Genomic DNA, 19,442 nt, shown 5'->3' with positions numbered 1-19,442 from the left:
GTGCTAGCCGATCGGCTGGCCTGGTCGATCGGCTGACATGTCCAATCGGTTGGGCTGTTCGTTCATACAGCCTGTCCGATCGGTCAGCATCCTGACCTGGTCGGCCTGTTTGTCTAACACTTGGCTGTTCTGTTTGTTTGACGTTATATTGAGATATTTTGACAACGAGATGAACCATGGAACCTTCGTTCTTACTTGTTTCCCCTGCTTGGACAGGAATCACCCAAGTCCGGCCGGTGAACGGTTTGGAACAAAGTCTATAGGTTTAACCCGAAGTTGGTGAATCTCGTAGATAGAATCCGAATCTTGAACCACACAACCATGAGAGTGATTAGTGAGTTGGCTCAAGCTCCTTTTCTACTGGTTTGAAAACATTGAGTGTAAAAGAGTTGAAAGAAAGTTGGAATTCATTCTTTCAATCCTTCACATCATGTAAATGTTTAGATCTGTGATAGATCTTAGTTTGTTTATGTGGAAATCGGCTAGATCCAAGTGATTCTTGGTGGATTGAGGCCAAAACATGAAGTTCTTGAAGAACACCATGATGACATCATCCTAGAATGCTTAGATCTTGATGATTTCACAGTTAGAAATCAAGATTTGAAAGATAGGAAGATGTAGGAGCATGTATTGATCAAGAAAGTACAGGATTTAGGATGAAAACTTACCGGGATCGGAAGAAATCTGAGAAAAGAAGGGGAGCACGAGCTGGTCGGTCAGAGGGTTTCCAAAAGTGGAAAGAGTGACAATGACAGGCCTGTTTATAGGCTTCCCAAAGAGGAAAGGGCTGGCCGATCGGCCAGGCATCCCGATCGGACAGCCTGCTCGATCGGACAGTCTGTCCGATCGGCTGTGTTGTTAGATCGGCTAAGAGCCTGATCGATCCACGGCCTGTTTCGAGTGTTCGGTGCGACGATTTCTGATATTTCGATTTCGATTGAAGACGATACGAGTACGATAGAGTTTCCTATTCAAATTACTTTTAATCCCAACTACTATATCTACATACAAGCATCTACATTCCATATTCGATTTCGATTGAGTTCGATTGAGTTTCGAGTTTTGATTTGATTGATTCGATTGGTCACCACACATAACATAAAGTAAACACACACAGGTAACACGTATGGCACAAACACATATAATATAACACCAAATTCACATAATTCGAGACTCGAGTTCGATTAATGATTCGATTAGCTTGATTATTGATTGGTTAACTTTATCGCATTGTTACTTCCTACTATTCACAGTCGTAAATCGTTTCGCGTCGATTAAACATTCGATTACTTTGATTCCTTGGATTTACAACACTTACTCCACATAATACAAAACATAAAATAGACTATTTATACTCAAAGAAGTCAAACTTGACTTGGACTTTGACTTTGACTTTGACATTCGAAAACACGGGGTGTTACAAGCACCACCACCACCACCACCGCCACCTCTTCCCCCTTCTCACCACCGCCACTCCGGCGTCGTCCCATCCAACAGTCACGCCCACACCCCTTCCCAATTACATCATAATCTTCAACCCTTTTTCAAACAAACAAACAAACATTTCAGTGCATATTAACTTCATTGAATCTGAAGACATCGAGGTAAATTCGTCACAAATTCCACCGAATCACATAAAAGTAATCCGAATCAGCAATTGAAACAACAAAATTCTACAATAACTCACAAACAAATAGACATTTCAGTGCATATAACTTCACTAAAACTGAAATTGTTGAGGTAAATTCGTTACGATTAAATCCAAAATGAACCTGCAACCACATCCGATGAACCTGCAACTCCCTGCAACCAACCTCTCGCACCCCCCTGCAACCACATCCGATGAACCTGCAACTCTCTGCAACCACCCTCTCGCACCCCCTGCAACCACATCCGATGAACCTGCAACTCCCTGCAACCACCCTCTCGCACCCCCTGCAACCACCGCCCCTCTCTCTCAATCCGGTGAGCACCTCCACCCAAAAAACGACTGGGTAAACACTATAGGGTTAGGGTTTACCATGTGTTCTTGAGGCGGAGATCTTGAGGCAGAGATCTGTGTGTTCTTAGGGTTAGGGTTTTCGAGCGTTTGAGCTTCGATTTGAGCACCAGCAGAAGATGCCATTCGTGCCCTGCTCGTTGCGGTATTTTAGAGAGAGAGCAGGTCATTTTAGAGAGAGAGCAGAGTTGGTGGCGGTGGGATGGTGGTGGGGATGATGCGATGGTGGGGGTGGTGGTGGTGTGGTGGTGGTATTTTAGAGAGAGGGAGAGTAGAGTTGTATGTTAAGAGAGAGAGAGATGTTTGTATATGTTGAGAGATGAGGTTGAAGATGATGATAAGGGGTTTTATTATAATTGAGTTATAATAAAGAGATAATAAATCTAAAATGACCAAAATGCCCCTGAGGGTAAAGACAAAATAGCAGGTTATTAATGGGAAATCTGGTCAAATTTGAAATTTGGACCAAAATGGCAACAAAAACCAAACCACAGGGCCCTGGATGTAAAAAGTTTGAAATTTGGACTAAAGTGGCAAAACTGGCCAAACCACAGGGATCAAAATGGTAGTTTACTCTTGTTTAAATGTTGGTGCTTTATGTCTTAATTAGTTCCCACTTGCTACAATTGTTAGTGTTTTGCAAGTTGCAAAAGGTTAATTTGTTATTGGTAGGAGAGTATACTTAATTTTTATTGTTAAATTGTTACATATATAAATTTAGCATGATACTAAAATTATCGATATCCCACGGATATCCCACCGCGATAACCGATATCTTAATTATCGGTCCTTAACCAATATCCAATATTTTACCACATTAACTACTTAGGTTGTAACACCTGGTGAATTTGAACCCTAATCATTAAATACCATAATAGTTATAAATATTAGTTCTCAACTTTTATATTTAAACATTTATTAAACGGGATAAAATATTGATGGTATATGCATTCAAATGAGAAGAAATTCTTTGTAAGAAGAAAAAAATTCAACCAATAAGAATCCTTCATTTTGCTTCATTTGATATTTGTATTTAATGCTATCATAAGGTATATTAGTAAAGTTACATAGATCATTAATTTATAGTCTTCCTCTTTAATAGCTAACTACAGTAACTTATTTTACAAAATATATATTAAAAAAATAATAGAGTGTAGAATAAATTTCGAGGCGTGTAGGATAACTTACGAGTTGTGTAGGATAAAGCGTGAGATAAATTTGGATATGTGTATGATAAATCTCTAAAAATGTAGGATAAATTTTTATGTGTGTAGGCAAAAAATTGTAGTGTGGAGAATGATAGCATTTGTGACTATTTAATTAGTCAAAGATAATAATAAATGAGATAAGAGAAAAATTATCTAATATTTTACAATTTTATTACTTTTTTTCTCAATTAAATTTTCTTCTCAGATGATACTTCCCTTATAAGGAAGAACCTAAAATAATAAATTGATACAAATGATTTTTTTAAATCTTTTTTAAATTAATAAATTCAGAATTTAGAAACAAAAAAATCCACCTAATAAACATATAACTAGTTGTGCCATATATCATAATTCTATATATAATTCAGTCACATCTTATCTTATCTTAAAATATTGTTTTAAGATTTCTAAGTTTTCTTTACTAAGTTATTTAATATTATTTTCTCTATTCAATCCGTATAATGCATGGGTTTCTAAACTAGTGATATAATAAAATGTTAAAATCTACTAGTAATTGAAAAGGATGTTAATGTAATTAAATGAATACTAAATAGGTTAACATAATTAAATAAGTTGCTGATTGTTTAGTTCTTAATTGTTCAAACTTCTTACTGGTTCAACATTTAATGATTCAGACTGTTTGTTTCGCGAGTAAATGTCTCAATGGTTCAGACATTTGCCTCTGAATGGTTAATCATTATAATTAGTCTGAATGGTTAATCATTATACTTAGTCTGAATGGTTAAGACGTCTAATATGAATTGGTCATACATTTGTCTCTGAATGATTAAGCATTATACTGTCTCTTAATGATTTAGAGCTCTTACTAGTTCAACACTTAATGGTTCAGATCTCTTACTAGTTCAACACTTAACCATTCATAAGTTGCCAAACAACCCCTAAGTCTTAAAGAAGTTAAACTACAAAATAAAATCAAAATTAAAAGGGGCAAATTACACTTTTCGTCTTTTATGTTTGTATCAGATTGCAATGGATAACCTTTAACTTCAATAATTGCAGTCACAATCCTTTATTTGGAAAACCTATTACACCCTATGTAACAACCCGTGTTTTTGAAGTCAAAGTACAAGTCAAAGTCAAAGGAAAAAAAGATTGCTAAATGCGATATGTCACTCCTTGCTTAATTATTGATTGTACTCTTTAACTTTGTAATCGAAACTCTATTTTAAGTTACTTTAGTTGTATTATGTGGAGTAAATGTAATAATCGCAGTTTATCGCCAATCAACTTACACTTGAGGATCTACAAGTGGACGAAACATTACACTTCGTAGAAAAGCCTGTCGAGATCATGGACCGAGAAACCAAGAAGCTCAGGCGCTCACGCATTCCCATCGTGAAGGTTCGCTGGAAGGTAAACGCGGCGCAGAGTTCACCTGGGAGCTCGAAAGTGATATGAAGGGGAAGTACCCTCAGCTTTTCGTTACGTCCGCGCCTTAATTTCGGGACGAAATTCCCTAAAGAAGGGGAGGCTGTAACAACCCGCGTTTTTGAAGCCAAAGTACAAGTCAAAGTCAAAGTCAAAGGAAGAAAAGATTGCTAAATGCGATCTGCCACTCTTTGCTTAATTATTGATTATACTCTTTAACTTTGTAATTAAAACTCTATTTTAAGTTACTTTAGTTGTATTATGTGGAGTAAATGTAATAATCGCAGTTTATCGCCAATCGACTTATCGATATCTCATCGCTATCGCATCGCAACCCGAATTATGTGTTCTGGATATTGTTTTACGTGTGTGCTATTTATGAGTTACTTGTGCATGTTTATATTTGTTTTGTGGTGATTAATCGAAAACGCAAATCGCAATTCTATCGCAACGCAATCTCATCACAAACCCGAGATTTAGGGTTAATTATGTTGTTGTATGTTAGTTAGGTTATTTGTGTAACCATTGTTTAATACTATCGCACCGCTTACACACAACACATCGCAACGCTTAACGCACGAAACGAAACACCGAAACTCAACTCGTCGGAGACGTTCGATCGAATGACCATTCGATCGAATGGTCATTTGTCCGGATGCCCATCCGATCGGATGGCCATCTGATTGGACTACCCTCCGATCCGTCACACTACACCGCCTTTCCTCTTTTGTCACCTATAAATACCACCTGTCACATCATGAACAGTGATGTGACAGCTCTCTCGTCCGACCAGCGCTACCAGCCCTCTTTTCTCTCGATTTCTCGCGATTCTTGTAAGTTTCTACCTCAAATATTGTACTTCTATGATCTACACAACTCCTCCATCTTTTTCACCAACAAATCTTCATTTTTAACCATGAAATCGACTGATTTGAGGTGTTCTAGGATGCTGTCATAATGGGGTTCTTATGAACTTCAAGATTTGGCCTCATTCCACCAAGAACAACTCAGATCTAATAGATTTCAACATGTTTAAACACTGATTTCACCTAAATCTAAACATTTTCAAGATTAAAAAGGATTGAAAGATGTTTCCCTAACTTTCTTTCAACTCTTTTACACCCATGCACTCAAAACCGATAGAATCAGAGCTCATTCAGGCCTTCCACTCATCCTCTAGTGAAGTGTTGGTCTGGGAACTGATTCCTATCAAAGAGACAGCCGATTCACGGTTTGAACACGAACAACCGTCATGAACAGTTAACTGATTGGACTGGGGTGATTCCCACCTCGATCGGATGACTCGGACCTAATGGATTTCCGTTGTTTAACACGTTGTCATACCGTCTCGGTCAAACCGCAAACTTCCCGAACTTACAAAATTTCTAACTTTCAAAACGAGCAAGTCACCAAACAGACTGCCGTCCGACCGGATTGCCATCCGATCGAACGACAATCCGATCGGATGACTTGTGATCTCAACACATGAACATTTTTACAATTTTTCAAAGATCATCAGTTTCCAACGGATAGTCATCCGATCGGATTGACATCCGATCGAATGACCATCCTGCTGTGAACTTGTTCTCTATGAAATATCTCAGTCGGAACGGATCACCATCCGAGCGAGCGAACGACCATCCGACCGGACGACCGTTCGACTGGACGACCTGAAAAGTAGAGATACTTCTCTGTTTTTAAAATGCTACAACGAAAACTTCAAAGCTATCATACAGAAACACATCCATCCCGAACGAAGGACAATCCGATCGAATGGCCTGTCACACCCCGACCGCGTAAAACAACAAACCGCGGCGGAAACGTCGGGGAGTGTAGCAACAGAATTATTGTTTCACAACCATGGTATTTAAAGTTATGTTTTATTTATTAACAAAAGGGGGGTTACATTGTCTTAAACAAAAGAAACAAGAGTACATAACATTATTTAAACTAATCTTGCTTCTTTTATGTCACTAAGGCACAGGTCCGCCTAAGTGTATCTTGATCATTCCTATTCATTAGCTCCTGAAAACACATGTGAAAATAGGTACGTCAGCATAAAAATGCCTGTGAGATACATAGGTTTTGTTAAAATAGGATTCATATCTTGAGTTTAAAGAATTGTTTAATAAAAGTTAGTCATGAATCTTGTTAAGTGTTTTCTTTTATAAATCATACGAAAATTTGATAAGAAAACAGATGATATAAAAGATTAATGCATGATTAAATAAATAATCAAGTGAAAATGAGTTTGTATAACATATGTTGTTTGTAAAACAATGTTTATGGGAAAATGTGTTATTTATGTAAAATGTAATATGTCTAAGCTAAAATGGTTTAATTAACGCAACGATATGCAATATCACAAAAGCACTTATATATAGGAAGTACCAGCGGCGTATCCACCATGCTTTTATCATATTACACACGCCTCGTTATTTAAATCACTTAAACAACCCACCAAAATGTATTGTATAAACCAATGTCAAAATGTTTATGTGTAAACAATGTCTATTGTCAAAATGTAAATCATGTAATGTGTAACCAAATGTCATGTATGGCAAGTGAAATATGTCAACTAAACCATAGGTAAAATGCACAAAACAAGGTATTGAAATAATAGTTTAAATCAAAGTTATGTTTTGTAAAATAAATGCATGCTTTACTGATACAAACATCTATGCGGTATTGTTCTAATGCATACATTCAAACCTTGTGACTGTGGCGACAAACCCTTAAACAAATTAAAGGTTTACCTGAATTATGTATATTGGATTCAGTCATTCCTTCCACCCAAACAAACCTAGGATTTCAGGAACGGGAGTTGTCAATTCCTATGGTACCATTACTTACTACCAAGCGGCATGGCCAATGTTAATGAACGTATTTTTGTCTCATTTAAACAAACCAAATGTAAGCATGTGATGTAAAACAATGTATTAAGTATGCAATAAATGAACATACATAGCATGTGATGTAAAACAATGTACTAAGTATGCAATAAATGAACATACATAGCAAAAACATGGATAAAATAATGTACTATACGTGTACTAATGAACATAGCAAGGATATGATATGAAAACATGAAAAGCACGAAAGTAACAAGTAGGCACGTGTGTTTCACCCCAAAATGTTTGAAAAACAGTAAAAGAGGGGGCTATGTACTCACTTGAGATCGCTCAATAGTCTTTGGATAACAACCAAGCAATGCTAGAAAAATCACGGAATCAATCGGCACCTAATATAGGTAACTACGTTAATAAACCGGACCTAAATCGGAAGATCGGATAGAATGAGGTTTCGTAAACCAAATGAGTAAAGGAGCTCATGCTATATGGTTTAACAAAGCCTACATTCTAAAACGGAACCTATCCTAAGTGCTTACGACCCATTACGACTCGTTTAGTTAGCTTACGCTACTTTAACGCGTCGTTCGCGTAAAACGCGTTCGGACCGCCTAACTAGTCCTATGACAAGTAATATATGCCTTAACATGTCTAATAATATTACCTAATCAGTTTAGATGTCAAAATTTAGGTTACATATGCTTAAAATGAATTTGTGCGTAAAAAGGGCATTTTGGTCATTTTCCTAAGGCATATAAACTACATATCATACAACTAACTAAATGTAGTGACCATAAGGTATAACCTCGGAAGGTTATTCCCTATACAACTATGGTCACAAAACATGTTTGGTCGGATCCTAATGATCGACCAAACGGGTCGGGTTCGAAAGTCTAAGCGGTTGTTTAGACCGCTTACCTTACGACCCTATATAAGCACAAAACCTAAAGTGACGAGTTAAACATGTTAAAACATGTTTAACGAAGTTAGAAAACAAGTTTGGTATCAAAACAAAGGGTCTTGATACCCAAGAATAGTTTGGTTGCAAAATACGCAAGAATACGCATTTTGACCGAAACTACGACTCGTTACTATGCCTAAATAACGTGGTAATCAGTAGACATAGCCACAAGGGACTATGACCATCGTGATTACGCTCACGTTGCGAAGTTCAAACGAACTTCGTGTTGACCATAAACTGGTCAAAGCAGAAAGGCAAACGCAGTTTGACTTTCACGCTTAAAAACGCGTAAAAGCATGAAAGAAACTTACAAGAGGTCCAAGCAATGGAGATTTGATCTTAAAATTATCAGGTATGAAGGTTTTTAAGCTTCAACTTAGAGAAATCAGATCAAGGTGTGAGTTGCAAATGAAAATCAAGGGGGTATATATAGTTTTCGGGTCACCGTTAGGATCGTTCCTCGTTAAACGAGCTTCGATCTGAGCCGTACAAGTGCACCCACTAAATTAGAATACCATGGGTGTTAAAAACAAGCCCATAGTTTCATAAAAACCATTTGCAAACATGGGGGACAACTGGAAATGGCTGGAAATCAGATTTGTTGATCTGGGCTGCTTACCCACCCCGCGTAAGATGAAAGCCCATCTTACGCGGCCCGCGAGGGCTGGGTTTCCAGAAATGTCAGAAATGGTCCCTGCATGTGTTTAAGCTCATTTTTGGCATGTTTAAGGCTCGTTAAGCCATTTTCAAGGCTCTACAATGTTGCCTAAGCATAGGGGACATGAAACATGCTCAAAAATATGTCGGATGTCGGTTCGTTTGGCCGTACAATCACATTATTCGGTTAATTACGATGAAACACAAACGGATGTGAAAAACGATCCAAATTACGCGACGAATGGAATTTTATCATGCCAATCACTAAAATAAAATATTTTAATGATTACAAAAGTTTTTGGATGTCCGGAGATATTCAGAACGAAAGATATGCGCGAAAATGCAAACTTATGCACTTTTTGACGCTTTTAGTCCCTGAATGACCAAAAAGTTTATTTTAGCATGCCGAACCCCTCAAAGCCTATTTCTAAGCTATGTAAAGGATATTTTTGGTATGTTTAACTTATGATCATGTTCCGGATTGTCCGTCACAGTACAAATCGGCATACTTTCGTAGTTTGTCGAAATTAGTCCCTGTAAGCGAATAAAGTTGATTTTGCCATACCAAAGCCTTCAAAACTTATTTCTAAGTTATGTAAAGGTTATTTAAGGTATGTTAAGCATAAATTGATGTTCCGGAGTATTTGTCGTGTTAAACTGACTATGTTTACGCATCGGTTTGTGTATAACTCTCCAGAAAACGATGAAAAATGTCAAACATAAACAAACAAATATTAGGGTCAAATAACATTGTTTTATTGATAACTGAACTGTTTAAGGTTTATACAATGATTACAAGCACAGATGTCACATGGCCCTTCGTCATTCAGTTCACTCGTCACCGTTTAACGTACCGTTCATCGCTTATGCTATCGTTCTGTAATCAGGCTAACTTTCCATCGCTCCCTTCAATCCAAGACGGTGTTTATTTATTAAACACTATCTGTGAGTATACTCGATCCCTTTTTGCTTTACGCACTTTTGGGTGTTACATACGTTACCTATATTCAAATTACAATCGACACACAACGCAAACACTTTTTGCGCTAACCGTTATTGCATGTTATACGTGTTACTTGATGAATGCTTGTATGTTATGTTTACACAGTGACTGTTTCCTGACATCTTAGCAACGATAGTACTATAGTTTGGACACAGCACCTGTCGTGGACGGGGGTTGCTAAGGGTATCTCTTCACGTGTCACGGTGGTGATATGTGTTGCGCATTCTACAACTCGCAGTCACATCTGTGCATATTTCATTGTCGATAACCTACTAGCTTCACTTTGCTACATGTTACATGCTGGTTATGCGTAAACGTTTTCGCTATCTATTATACTATTAAACTTGTATGCTCACCTTTACACTATGTGTATTGACCTCTATTTTAACGTATGTGACAGGTGTTTAGGATGTTGTACTTTTCCTTGCTTTTGTGGAATCAAGTTAGGAGAGAGTCTTGAAACAAACAAACAATTTATATTTGAGTTGCCGGAACAATGATTGTCTTGAGATATCTATGTCTGTAATAACTGTTTTATTTGGATAAGTTATGGTATGGGACATAATGTTAATTATCTGGTAATTTAGTTGTTATGGATTTCTCCTGGATAATCTGTTTCGCTCTGTGCCTCACCCCGATGTTTCCGCCATCGGTTGGGGTGTGACACCCTACGTCCTTTAGCATTAATCAGGATAAAATTTTCAGTTAACTATAGCATGTGCTTTGCACATGAGGATATGTGGCTTGCACATGAGGGTATGTGCCCTTTATAGGGAATTTTGTTACATGTTTTGTCAGTAGACCCTAACCTAGTTAGATTTTTTTTGTTATGTCTAGTTACCCAAGGGTATTTTAGTCTTTTTACCCCTTTATTTAATATTATATAAAAAATAAAACAAAACGTTTTTAAAAATAAAACCACCCTCTCTCTATTTACCACTCTCTTCCCTACAACTTTCTCTCTCTACCACCCTCTCTCTCACAATCAGCTTCACCCAATACCCACCACCTACCACCTCCCACCACCACCACCACCATCAACCCACCACAAATTAGTCATTGCCTCCACCATAACCTCCACAATCAGCTTCACTATCTGCCACCATCAACCCACCATAACCCACCACAACCTCCACCAAAACCCTAGAACTATAACCATGATACAATCAGCTTCACTCTCTACCACCATCACGGCCGGAGATTCGAGTTCACATCCACAACCTTCATCTTCATCAAATATAAAATCTCCTAGATATGTTCTGCTGACGTCATCATCTCCGGTAGTGCGAACGGAAACGAAATTGTTGTCTGTTCGGCTGACTTCATCATCGTCGTAGTGTGAACGGAAACGAAATCATCATCGTCTATGACTGTACGACTGACGAGCCATGGCGATTTGGATGTAGGCGTTGACTTTCGTTGACTGTTGTTCTGTTTGTTCTCCGCCGTTGTCGGAGACGGTGATTGAGTCCATGCTGCGTTGGATTTCATCGACGGCTTGGAGGTACGTGTCGAGTTCGTGACGGTTGGATTGGAAGATGGTGCGAGTTTTGGTGTCTTCTGAGGAGGATGAGTCGTAGCGGTGGATGATCTGGTAAGCTTGTTCGAGAGGTGTAGGGTGGTGGGCGTCCGCCATGAACGGTGGTGGAAGTGTAGAGAGAGAAAGAGAAAGATTCAAAGGGTTTCTAGAATCTGTGTGGGTTTTTGGTGTTTGGTGAAGAAGACAAGATTTAATTATATAATGGGTGGTATGTACAAAAATTGTCCTTTATATGTATAAAGAGTTAAAAACTAAACTATCCTCATGTGACTTGCACGTAACCATATTTAACAAGAAAATCTAACTAGGTTAGGGTCAAAGGACAAATTGTGCAACAAAATTCCCTATAAAGGGCAAAACCTGTCAAATTCGTTGAAAATGACACCGCCTGAAATATGGTATCAAGATAAAGGACAAAACTTGTAATTTTTCCTTTTTAAATATGTTTGTAATGACTTTTGACATGTTTTTATGATTATATAAGTTTTAGTTTGATGTTCTTTTATTTTACATGACCCGACCCGCTATGAACCGAATTTTTTATATAGCCAGGGGCCTAAAATGTTAAAAAATATTCTTCACCCCAAGGAAAAAAATCTTTGAAAACACTAAGACCATGTGTAGTGGTTAACACCCCACCCTTGGGCGTTTTGCGCCATGTGGCAGCCCAGTCAGCAATGGGGCATTATGGGGCGTTTCCTAAAATGAGTCTAGTGGAGATGTGGGCATTATGGGGCATTATGTTTGTAATAAAATTAAATAAAAAAACATCAAAAAACCTGATTGGTTTTACAAAATGGAAAATGAAGGTGATTAGACACAAGAAATGAAGCTGGGCGTGGATAATAAAACGCCTAAACCAATTTTTGCCAAAAAAAACGCCCTGGGGGCCGATGTTGGGCGTGGTTGGGCATTATTGGGTAAAAAAATGCCTACTTTTTTAACCACTACGTATGGTCTAAACAACAAATATGAGAATAGTTGTAAATTATTATTTCCTAATTTTTATATTTAAGCATTTATTGACTGTGATAATATATTGATGGTAAATAGGGAATAACTTAAACATATACTTTTTAGTAAATTATACAAAGGAAATTTCATTTTTTTATTGTAAATTAGTACATTAAGAATTTAGAGTATAATACAAATAAATTAGATATTAATATCTAACTAGTAAATTTAAAAGAGGTTAATGCGATTAAATAAATATTAAAGAGGTCAATTTAGAAAATAAATTAAATAAGAAAACGGTTGGCCTTGAAGGCACTACAATGCAATGCCCTAAAAGAAATATAACACAAAAAGCTACAGAGTGGGAGGTTAGAACTCTTGACCCTTGATTGAGAGTGTTATGGCAAGTGAGAATAGCTATGTGATATATCTTAATTTTGGTTTCATATCATGCAAATAATTTTGATGGGTCACGTTAAAAAACTTGCGAGTCCTACAGATTTCAATTGTATAGATACTACATATGAATTATTTTTTGTGTCGTCATTTGACCCTGTATGATATGCCTTCGATTTGTCGTTGTCTATAGTACCTAGAAAATATGTTTCCCATCGTATGGTCACGATATGGTAGGTAAGAATCACACTTCTTTGTAGGTCTATGTTGCATGTACACATGTTGTGCCTAAACTAATGTCACACGCAAAAAAAAAAAAAAAAAAGACAATTAACATTCATAAAAATCATTTTTATATCCCTTCAAAAAATTTAAATGGTGATGCTACCTCAAGTCACAAAATCATACTTACTTTAGGAGGCAATATTCAAACACAAGAGAAGTAACATATGTGCATCTAGATCAAAACTTTTAATCAAATATACTTTGATACATACCATGTTTTGAAATCACTAGTAAACCTCACCATTTTATTGTAGTTAACCGGGATTTACTTAACATCCAAAAAAAAGCAGAATAAACAGGATAAAATATATCTTATGTTGACATGAAAGTCAAACTAAGCCATAAATAATGTCAAATTCAAAAAACATCAAAGTATGTGTTTAGTGGTCTGAATAAAGGGACTAGATTGTTTTTATTAACTAGATTGTCAAATTCAAAAAACACATGAGATCTTTTTTATGATTTATGCTACCTTTTAAGAAAGGGCATGCGAAGTGTAGATTTTCCTGACTAAACGTAAACTCAATAGGGTGAAATAAGGGTTAGTCTCATCCCACATCGGTGGAATGTACAGACGAAAATATGTATATAGACTGAACGGAGTGATACAATGTCACGACCTTACTTGAACAGGATCTGTTCTATAGGCTTGTACCTCTGTATTCTTGATTCCCAAGAAGACAAAAACCCATGTCTGGTTGACCATGGATCAGTAGAGGATCGTTGCCAGCCCATTTGATGGGTTCTGGCATGGTTACATTGTTGTCTGACAGACAACTCTCCTTTTTTTTTGGAGAGGCACTTGCTAAAAGGGGGTGGTGGGTCAATGTAGATAGTCTGGATTGTCCGTTATGCAGGGGTGCTTATGGAAAGGCTAACCACATCTTGTTGTCTTGCATATGTTGCAAAAGTAGTGTGATCTTACATATGGTCATGGTGCAAGCTTCCCATTGCCTCTTTTGGATCTTCTTGGGCTTCCAAAATCCAAATCCATGGTGTCTTCCACTGATAGTGTAATGATATCGGCTTGGCACCTATTCACGGCAAGAAACAACAGTTTTCATCGGTCAACGGATCTCCAAGATTGGAGAGGAAATCAAATCCACTGGATTCAGTGAGTGGTGATTTATGGTAGTTTTTACCTTAAGATAAACTGCAGTTGACTTTGATTTAGTCATGTATGTTTATCAATGGTGTCTGCGACTCATCATGTATGGTCTTTGATTTAAGCAAAATACTTTTTGAAGGAACAAATGTAGACAAAAATGTGAGAAAAGAAAGTTAAGAGGGCTACAAATGTAACATTCTTTTCTTTGACCTTTTGATGCAGACCAAGATTCATGTAGTTTGTTTCATGGATTCAATAAACATGTTGAGAGAAAAAGTTATTGGTATTAAGATTAATTTTACCGTCTTATTAATTTTGAATGTACACTAGGTGACAACTTATACTTAGTTCTAAAAATATAACAAATACGTCAAGTCGATAATGGGTGTAACTAATCAAGTTGGAGACCTTAGCCTCACACTCATGCCCGTATGATTGTTTACATTTTGGCATGCCCGTATGATTGTTTACATTTTGGCATTGTTTGTTTTTCGTGGTTGAGTATAAAATGTTTTACATATAGAATTTGGTAAAATTTTGATTTTCAAACCTAAACAAATCGAGAGTTTAATAAGTTTTGATTTTTCAATTATGAATTTAAGTAAAAATTTGAGTTTCAAATTCAAATCATACTCAATCTCAAACTCAAGTCATGTGATTGAGAATACAGATTATTATAATATGTTTCGGTTATCCCATTATTCTATACAATCTTAAAACAAAAGGTCGGTGGCTGTCACATCACAGCCACCGCCTTTATATTTATATATAAACATTGTTTGAGCTAAGGAAAACCAAGTTGGAGTTTGTTTAGTGGTTGTTGCATCTAAAGCTGAAGAAAAGGTCCTGGGTTCGACTCTTTATTCTTCCCATCCTTTTGTGAAATAGAGTTAAAATTTCCTTTTTCTCGATTAAAATTTCTTTTTGTTTTTCAAATGCAGTTTAAAATTCCTGTTTTTCAATTAGAGTTTCCTTTTTTTTCTTTTTTCTTTCAAATGCAGTTTAAATTTACCTTTTCTCAACTAGAGTTTAAATTTTATGTTATTACTCGAGTCAAAACTTACTAAAATTAATTATTTACATATAATCTAATATTTGGGTAAGGATTAAATAGAAAGTTTATTTTGGCTAAAAAGTATAGAAAGCAATAGGATTAGGACATGTGGCAAAATTTAAAATAAAGAGGAAGGGTATTTTAGTCCATGTTATTCTTTTTTTCTTCTTTCTTCTTCTTCCCAGTAACATGAAAACCCACCATTTTCAAAACCCACCATCTTCAACCATTTCTTCACTTTCTATCTCAATAATCACTATATTATAGTGCGATTTTCATCACCAATCAATGATTCAAACACCCGATCAACGTGTTCTTCAGCTTTTTTGAAGAAAAAACCCAGTTTAATTTCATACAAAATCTCGTTTTTTCCGGTGATTTTGAAGATAATCACTCGACCTGTTCGATTCGATCTCTGATAAGTGTTTCAATCATTCAAATTTCTTCAATCGTTGAAGAAACCGACTTCGATCCATGTAAGAAAATTCTTTAATTTCATTTTTATTTTTTGGGTCTTTGATTTAGTCATTGCGTTTTACGATCTTGGCGGGGGTCCGGGGGCAGCGCCCCTGGTAGCAGGGTCCCAGGGGCGGCAGCCCCTGGCGGGGTCCGTAGACAGTCTTTTAATTTTCTGTAAATTTTCTCTGGAAAACTGCATTCGTAGACAGTCTTTTGATCTCCTACTTCCTGGTTCAGAAAATTCACAGACAAAACTATTGTCCTGGTTCAATGCGTTTGAGAGAGAAAACATTTTCTTTGGTGTTTTTAGGCTATTGCGTTTTAGAACTAAGACATTTTTATGTGTTTTCTGGCCATTGCGTTTTAGAAAAAAACACATTTTTGAAGTGTCTTTAGTCATTGCGTTTTAGGTAAAACACATTTTTAGGTGTTTTCAGTCCATTGCGTTTTTGAGAGAACACTTTCTTTTGTTTTTTTAGGCCATTGCGTTTTAGAAAGGAGACATTTTTAAGTGTTTTATGGCCATTGCGTTTTAGAAAGGAGACATTTTTAAGTGTTTTATGGCCATTGCGTTTTATAAATAAGACATCTGTTTGTATTTTTTGTGCATTGCGTTTTAGGTAAAACACATTTTTATGTGTTTTCAGTCCATTGCGTTTTAGAAAACAGGCATTTTAAATGTTTTCTGGCCATTGCGTTTTAGAAATAAGACATTTCTTTGTGTTTTTGGTGCATTGCATTTTAGGTAAAACACATTTTTATGTGTTTTCTGTCCATTGCGTTTTACAAAGTACATTTTCTTTTGTGTTTTTAGGTTATTGCGTTTTAGAAATAAGACATTATGTTTTCTGGCCATTGCGTTTTACAAATAAGACATTTCTTTGTGTTTTTTTGTGTATTGCGTTTTAGAAAAACGTCATTTTTAGGTTTTTTTTTTCATTGCGTTTTACGCAACTGGGTTTTTTCCATTGCGTTTTACGCAACTGGGTTTTAATTTTTTTTCGAAAATATAGCAATAGTTACTCGTTTTGAAGATAAAAAACGCTCGTTTTTTGGTGCAATTTTTATAAAAAAATAATGTCGTATAAAAGAGTTATTAACGTTTAAAAAGGGGGGAGGAGGAAATTGGAGGAGAGAGAAACTATTGCCTTGGATTGACTAGAATGCCCCTAAACAAACCCACGCGCCTCTTTTCAATTTCCTTTTTGAAGGATCATCCACTGTGTAGAACTGCCTCATTTCATTCTTTACTACATGGAGTTCCAGTAGATAACTGGCAGCTACTGGTGTAGTATCTGCAGAGTCATATCCTTGAAGAGCTATTGGATCTTTGATTGGATTGACCAACTTTGGAGGAATGAAAGATTCAGGTTTGGTGATTTTGTAAGGTACAGATGAAACATGATCAGGTGCTGGTATGTCATCATCATGCACTTGAAACTTTTTTCTTCTAGTATACACATTTTCAGGAGGAGGTGTTTCTGTTTGAGGTTTTGGAGCAAAAGGAATTATGGCTTGGGAAGGATTGTTTGAAGTGGTAGGTAACTGACTAACAGTTGTTGAAACAACTAGTGTCTCAACCACTGTTGTCACTACAAGTGTTGATGTATCAACAGTTGTCTTTTGCTTTAAGGCAGGTGGTGATTTTTGTGATGATGGTTTTGTTTGTGGTGTTTGAGTAGTGATGGTGTGCGTTTGACTAACAGTTGTTGAAACAATTGGTGTTTCAACCACTGTTGCCATTACCACAGAAGATGTGTCAACTGTTGTCTTCTGCCTTTTGGCAGGTGGTATTGGTGGTGGTGAAGTGATTTTTGGTAATGGTGATAAGGCAGTGGATGTAGTGTGTGTTGAAATGGTAGTGGTGGCAGTTGGTTGGGTAACAGATGTTGAAACCACTGAAGTAGCAACAACTGTTGATACAAAATATACAAGTTGTGTAGGATAAAGTGTGGGATAAATTTGGATAGGTGTATGATAAATCTCTAAACATGTAGGATAAATTTTGATATGTGTAGGCAAAAAATTGTAGTGTGGAGAATGATAGTATTTGTGACTATTTAATTAGTCAAAGATAATAGTAAATGAGATAAAAAAAAATTATCTAATGTTTTACAATTGTATTATTTTTTTTTCTCAATTAAATTTTCTTCTCAGATGATACTTCCCTTATAAGGAAGAACCTAAAATAATAAATTGATACAAATGATTTTTTTTTTAAATTAATAAATTCAGAACTGAGAAACAAAAAAATCCACCTAATAAACATATAACTAGTTGTGCCATATATCATAATTCTATATATAATTTCAGTCACATCTTATCTTATCTTAATTTATTGTTTTAAGATTTCTAAATTTTCTTTACTAAGTTATTTAATATTTTCTTTATTCAATCCGTATAATGCATGGGTTTCTAAACTAGTGATATAATAAAATATTAAAATCTACTAGTAATTGAAAAGGATGTTAATGTAATTAAATGAATACTAAATAGGTTAACATTATTAAATAAGTTGCTGATTGTTTAGTTCTTACTTGTTCAAACTTCTTACTGGTTCAATATTTAATGGTTCAGACTGTTTGTTTTGCGAGCAAATGTCTCAATGGTTCAGACATTTGCCTCTGAATGGTTAAGCATTATACTTAGTCTGAATGGTTAAGACGTCTGATATGAATTGGTCAGACATTTGTCTCTGAATAATTAAGCATTATATTGTTTCTTAATGATTTAGAGCTCTTACTAGTTCAACACTTAACGGTTCAGACCTCTTACTGGTTCAACACTTAACCATTCATAAGTTGCCAAACAGCCCCTAAGTCTTAAAGAGGTTAAACTACAAAATCAAATCAAAATTAAAAGGGGTAAATTAGCCTTTTCGTCTTTTATGTTTGTATCAGATTGCAATGGATAACCTTTAACTTCAATAATTACAGTCACAATCATTTATTTGGAAAACCTATTACACCCTACGTCCTTTAGTATTAACCGAGTTAAAATTTTCAGTTAACTATAGCATGTGCCTTGCACATGAGGGTATGTGCCCTTTATAGGGAATTTTGTTACATGTTTTGTCATTAGACCCTAACCTAGTTAGATTTTTTTGTTATGTCTGGTTACCCAAGGGTATTTTAGTCTTTTTACCCCTTTATTTAATATTATATAAAAAATAAAACAAAACATTTTTAAATATAAAACCACCCTCTCTCTATTTACCACTCTCTTCCCTACAACTTTCTCTCTCTACCACCCTCTCTCTCTCACAATCAGCTTCACCCAAGACCCAGCACCTACCACCTCCCACTACCACCATCAACCCACCACAAATCAGTCATTGCCCCCACCACAACCTCCACAATCAGCTTCACTCTCTGCCACCATCAACCCACCATAACCTCCACCAAAACCCTAGATCTATAACAACGATACAATCAGCTTCACTCTCTACCACCATCACGGCCGGAGATTCGAGTTCACATCCAGAACCTTCATCTTCATCAAACATAAAATCTCCTAGATCTGTTCTGCTGACGTCATCATCTCCGGTAGTGCGAACGGTAACGAAATTATTGTCTGTCCG

At 36.3% G+C, this 19,442-nt stretch overlaps 1 pseudogene; it reads left to right on the top strand.

The window, feature by feature from the left end:
- The first annotated feature begins 13,856 nt into the window (after window positions 1-13,856).
- Window positions 13,857-14,017, top strand: LOC118487086 (annotated as a pseudogene).
- Window positions 14,018-19,442: the final 5,425 nt, after the last annotated feature.

The sequence above is a fragment of the Helianthus annuus genome, chromosome 14 (assembly GCF_002127325.2).
Source record: "Helianthus annuus cultivar XRQ/B chromosome 14, HanXRQr2.0-SUNRISE, whole genome shotgun sequence".
Taxonomy (NCBI): Eukaryota; Viridiplantae; Streptophyta; class Magnoliopsida; order Asterales; family Asteraceae; genus Helianthus; species Helianthus annuus.
This window is presented reverse-complemented; position numbering and strand designations above follow the sequence as displayed.